We start from the raw sequence: 5828 nt of genomic DNA, 5'->3' as shown, positions 1-5828 counted from the left end.
TGAATAAACAGAACAGATACAAAACAAAAAGAACATTAAGCTGACTCAACATGCCCTCTAGGCCAGGACTGGCAGGGAATGCAATTCTCTACTCTGAAATCCTGCCGTGTTTCTATAAGGCTAACCTGAGAACCATTCACCAGTGCTTTAAAGCTGACCTTAACCCCTGTAATGGTTCATACTAGAGTTTTCAAATTACGCAGATAGTCTGCATGTCAAAGAAAGAAGGTCAACTATATGAAAAATAAAAACCAACATTCCTCTTCTAGGGAAACTCACCCCATGCACCCACTACCACAGTATTCATGGGACACAATCTCACATGTCTCATACTGTCTGTTCCTTTGCATGAAAATTTTTACCAGATTAAATCTTTCTACTAGCAAAAACAAAAAGGCACCCCACAAGGGATGTCACTCAAGATACAAGACAACTAGTCCACCTTACAATGGATGCTGTCACCAGCTCAAATTTCTGTGGGTTTAGGCTACTGCACTCTGTGCTGTCTCACAAAAAAGTAATGATGCTTCTAGGGCTGTGAGCAAGAATACTGATTCATCATCAGACCATTCTATCAATGGTTACAGAAGATACGGATGGAACCAGAGGCCCTCCACAGATGCATAGATTTTCCTACTCACAAGGACCACCATAAGTTGGTCTGACCCACCTGAGACATACAAACCAGATGACTATATATGCAAAAATTTCATCCAGTCATTCCTGCAATGACTGCTATTGCATGCAGCTGAAACAGAATTTACATCTTCACTGACTGGCTTTTGTGCATGCTTCTTTACTATTCTTCACTATTCACTCCATCCAGGAAGAGCGCATACCGACTGCAGATGCTTCCTCAGCCTGACAATGGGTATTTGGACACAAAAGCTTGCTAAGAAGAATTTGTCCAACTATTTGAGTTGGTCTAATAAAAGATATCAGATTTACCCAGAGAACCTTGTCTGCCTATGTCCTCAGACCAACACGGCTACAACCTATACCCCTGTAACTTTTTAGGGAGACACTCAGTAGTACATATCTCCATATAAGATTCACTGTAATAGCAAATTTGCTACATCTCCTCTACTGGTTAATTACCTTTAGCATCACAAACATTTTATCTTTGCTGAATTCAATGAATCAAAGTGCCTGAAAGAGCTCTGCAGCCTAGTACTGTTATATTTTCCTCATTTAAGCCCTTAAAACATGTCATTAGGCTCTCTTTAACCTCCTTGCTGATAAACTGAATAGACTGAGCTCTTCAGTCTCACTATACAACATATTTTTCCAGACAATGTATCACTCTTATAATAATTCTCTAAATGCTCACTAGCCTTTCAGCCACCCTTTTAAAGTCGGGCCAGCAAAACAGGGCACAGTACTGTAGTAATGGTCTTACTAATACTGTATACTGAGATACCACCTACCTTCTGCGTGATGCAGAAACAGTCAAATGACGGGCTGACAAGGACACCTCAGTCCTTTTCAGCATTGCTGCCTTCCAGAACTCAGACACTCTTTTCCATAAAGAGGGGCCATATTCTTTCCCCCCATTTGCACACTCTTCATTTAGCTCGATTCAAACGCACACTGTTTGCTTGCTGACAGCTTATCAAGGAATCCAGTTCTCTGTGTCACTGACTTGCTTTTGTTATTATTTACTGTCACACTAATCTCTCCCTCAACTCCACTCTCTCACAGGTCAGCATGGTTTACAGATGGCCTGAGAGAAATGAAGCGAAAGGAAAGACAGCTACAGTACATGGAACTGAAGACAGATGGATTTCAGCTAACAGGATTTTTAAGCCATATGCTGTAGTGGCTATGCAGGAAGTAAAGAAATATTTCTTTGTTTCAACAGAAGCTCTTGTCAGTCTCACACACTTCTTTCCCCACCATTGCGCTTCCCTTCCTATATAGATATATACATTTTAAAGGTCTCAAGTTTATGAGGCTATAGATAGATATAGATATATATGGGAAATGCATCCCTTTAATGCATCTCCTCCCCACCCAATCAAATCCTAAGGATTCTAAATTACTATAAACCAGGTATAAAAATACATTTTAATCATGATGCTCCAACACTTATTTGATTGCATATATTCACCTTGATTAGGATTAAGAACTATACATTTTGAAAAGGCATTTAATAACAATTTAAACTTCAGAAGACTTGATTGAGGGAATTACAGGATTCAGGAACCAGGGTTTAAAGGCAGCCAAAGGGTAGGTTGCAGGAATTTCAAACACCCTTTCTGAAACAAAATGCCATTGTTTTCCAAAGAGATTTATAATAGAAAACCTCTCACTTAAATTAGGTTATTTAAAAAAATAAACTAATAAAAATTCCTTCTGAATAAGCCAGTACAGTCCCTTCACATACCTTGTACATAAGCAGAATACGAACCCAAATAAAATGAACTTTGGGGTTTGATTGTTGGCTGTAGGAGGACAAGCAGATTCAGCCTTGTAAACTCAGAAGTGAAATGTCTCTAGAGCTATTTCCCTCCCTTTTATCACTGATTTACCACTGAGGTCATCATTTGTTCAGAAGAAATAAAACACCTCTTGGTTTACCTGTAACTCTTGCAAGCTGAGGGCAAAACATAACCAAATCACCATCTTGAAAGCAGCAGTATTTGAATGAAGTGTCTCCCTCTATAAATAAGCTCTTATGTAAATAAGCAGGCAATTAATTTTTAAAAATCTTGACTTTGCCTCTTTCTCTCTCTTTCAGTTACAAAAGGGCATGGCGTACCCACACAGGATGAGGAAAGGATTCTGCTAATGTAAAGCTTAAACGATTCACAGGACCAAGGAGAAAGACAATACTATAGGTTAAGACCAGCCTAAGATTCTGGATGAAACTTCCTGTGCAATTCTCCTGTGTAATACTGTGCTACCCATTTTGAAAGGAAGGCAGGAGGTTTTCTTTTGTACCACTCTCCCTGTCTAGATACAGGTAAATCATGACTTCTAGAAATACCTGAATAGCAAAAAAAAGAGTCTATTAAAGATCTTGTTGCCTTGGGAACAAGCTAGTATCTGTAGAGTAAAAGGTAACTGCCTTAGGAGGAGGGTTTTTCCTATACATGGTCATCTGATGACTGCCTTCATGCTGCACTAAGACATCACTGTGCCATACCATCAAAATACTCCCTAGAGTTTTCATGATCAGATTACAAACCTTTGCAGAGAATTACAGCTTCCTTCAATAACTCTGTTTACCTAGTAGTCTACTTTATCCCTTCGTTTTAGCTCTAACAAAGCATTTGTTTCAGTTACATTGGTAAACAAATTAATATACTTCTTCAGTTCTTCACCTCTGAGGCCATAGACGCTTTGTTCCCCCACAGAAAACAAGGCTTGTCATGTACAATAGGATTCCAACCTGCATTCAGATCAATGTAAGCGGGCCCCTACACTTACATAAAGCCTTGATGAAGTTAATATGGCCCCATATGGGCACAGGAGTTTCTCTGAACAGATGTAAGAATGTGGGCTAAAAGATGTTAACGTCCAGGCCAGCCTAATCCTTAATACCAGTGCATCACAGTGACCCCTGTTCTTAGTCTTCATGTCTCTAAATCTGGGAAGCTTGGGTATACTCATAATGAGTCTGACTGAGGGATTAAAAATGGAAATAGACTCTAACCATCTCCTAGCCAGTCTCATTAATTTTCATGGTAGGCCTCCCTTGCTGCTTAGTAATTTCTCACCACTTGCATCAAGATCTGATGTAATCTTGAAATGGGAACTGTTATATAATGTGCTTGAGATGATCCAAAATAAATTTCCAGAATTAGAAATAATAATAGTAGGTGATTTTAAGACTAGAATTGGTGACACCCGTGATATTAAAGTGTTATAAAAGGAATATGGGGAATCCCCCCGGCAAATTTATGTGATAAGAAATTAAATGAAGGAGGGTAATGGCTTTTGAAATTCAATGCAGGAGGGAATATTAGAATGCTTGACGGACAAACTGGTAAAGATGTACCTGGGGCATTCACATCTGTTACATCTAAAGGGGCAAGTGTGATAGATTATATATAAATAGAACCACAAGCAGGGTACAAGTATAAATCATTTCAAAGTCTACCACGTATGGAAAATGATCACTTCCCTCTCCTTCTACAAAATCCATTAGAATCATACGGGGAACCTCCTCCAAAACCTATACATCTAGCCCCCAAATTAGAAGTAGCCAATAGAGAATTTGATGGAAAAGTAAGTTACAAGATAAATGTGTTGTTCTATTCAAAGATACTCTCTCAGGCCACTTACGCCATATTTGCCAAGTACAAAAACCCCAAAAATCTATTACTTAAATATGAAGCAGTTAGAAAATGCCCTCACAAAAGAGTGTGCCTTTGTTGGGAATAGGCAGTGCCAGTGGCACAAACCTTGGTTTGATGAAGACTGCTCTAAAGCTAAAGATGCTTTAAGGGATGCTTTGGAGAAATAGAAATCTAAAAATGACTGTGCTAGTTTCCAACAGATCAAGAAGATTAAAATAGACTATAAAAAATGAATAGAGTGAAAGAGGAAACAATATTAAATGAGGCTATGGGAGGAACTGGTAGTCTCAGGGAAAAATAACAATAACCAATGTTTTGGAAAAATTAGTTCCTGATTTACACATTCCTGAAGATGCACAGACTTAAAAAAAAAAGTTTAACAAATTACTGACAGATAGTGAAGGAAATGGTGGCTTCTCACTGAAGGAAGTTTTTTTTTTCTATTAAACTACAAACAGATCATTCTCTCACCTCTGAATCTCAAATAAAATCCTATTATACTTACTGAGAAATGGAAAGGCCCCAGGCCTTATCTTCTTCTCCCAGAAATCTTCAAGGAATTTATTAACTAGTGCTGTCAAATTTCCCCCAAAATGTTTAATATAATTATTTTAGAAGGCATTTATCCAAAGCATTAAAATGAAATTATAACAGTCCCAATTTTTAAAAATGGCAATAAGAGGTCCTGTGTTCCATTGCCCCATTACTCTCAGATACCTGCCAAAATACTTGGGAGATATTTAATTTTCACCTTTAGACATGGATTTCTGAAAACAATATTTTGGGAGATGAGCATGCTTGTTTTAGAGAAAGCTATTTTTGCATGGACCATTGCTTAGTGTTGCCCTATTTAGCATCTAAATACATAAAAAGACATAATCATCTGTATATAGCCTTCATAGATCTCAAGGGAGCTTTTAGCTCTGTAGAAAGATTAAAATCATGGAAGATACTGGCAATAACATCAATGGATAAAGCTCTCTTAAGACAAATTATTACTTACTATTTAAATACAGCATCTAGAGAGCATTACGGGACTGGCAGTGCCCTGTCCAATAGTTTCTCAACTCAGATAGGTACCACAAGGATGTTTGCTTCCTCCACTGCTTTTAAATCTATTCTTGAATGTTCTAAAACAGGTGCTAACAGGGAATCAGTTCTATGCACCCATGATTTTGAATTACTATATCCCTCTCTGGCTTTACGCAGATGACATATTAATAATGTCACAATCTGAAATAGGCCTCCAAAGACCCTTTTTAGAAGGGTCTTTTCAGAGACCTGATGAAGAATGTCATGCATTCAAAAACTTCTCTAACTTTATCTCAGCTACATAGTTGGTCCAATAAAAGATAATCACCCTAAGAAATCCTTGCCTCTTGCATAACTTCTGAACCATCGCAACCACAACATCACTCTTACACTACCATTAAATACCTTGGAATCTACTTTAGCAAAAATCTGAGCTGGAATAAGTACATCAACGATGTAAACAGAGTAAAACAAACTTTAGGCAGGGTTGTA

At 38.0% G+C, this 5828-nt stretch overlaps 1 protein-coding gene and 1 long non-coding RNA gene across 5 annotated transcripts in view; one reads left to right on the top strand and one right to left on the bottom strand.

The window, feature by feature from the left end:
• PLCB4 (phospholipase C beta 4) overlaps positions 1-5828 on the bottom strand; it is a 448565-nt gene that overhangs the window by 178241 nt on the left and 264496 nt on the right. The window lies entirely within an intron of this gene.
• The window catches only part of LOC109296713, a 19927-nt gene continuing 16879 nt past the window's right edge, over positions 2781-5828 (top strand). The window contains exons 1-2 of the long non-coding RNA XR_002097028.1: positions 2781-2792; positions 4034-4039. This is a non-coding gene — a long non-coding RNA (uncharacterized LOC109296713). The remainder of the gene's footprint in view (positions 2793-4033; positions 4040-5828) is intronic.

Source organism: Gavialis gangeticus, unplaced genomic scaffold, assembly GCF_001723915.1.
Source record: "Gavialis gangeticus isolate Ggan-Ray unplaced genomic scaffold, GavGan_comp1, whole genome shotgun sequence".
In the NCBI taxonomy this organism is placed as follows: Eukaryota; Metazoa; Chordata; order Crocodylia; family Gavialidae; genus Gavialis; species Gavialis gangeticus.
This window is presented reverse-complemented; position numbering and strand designations above follow the sequence as displayed.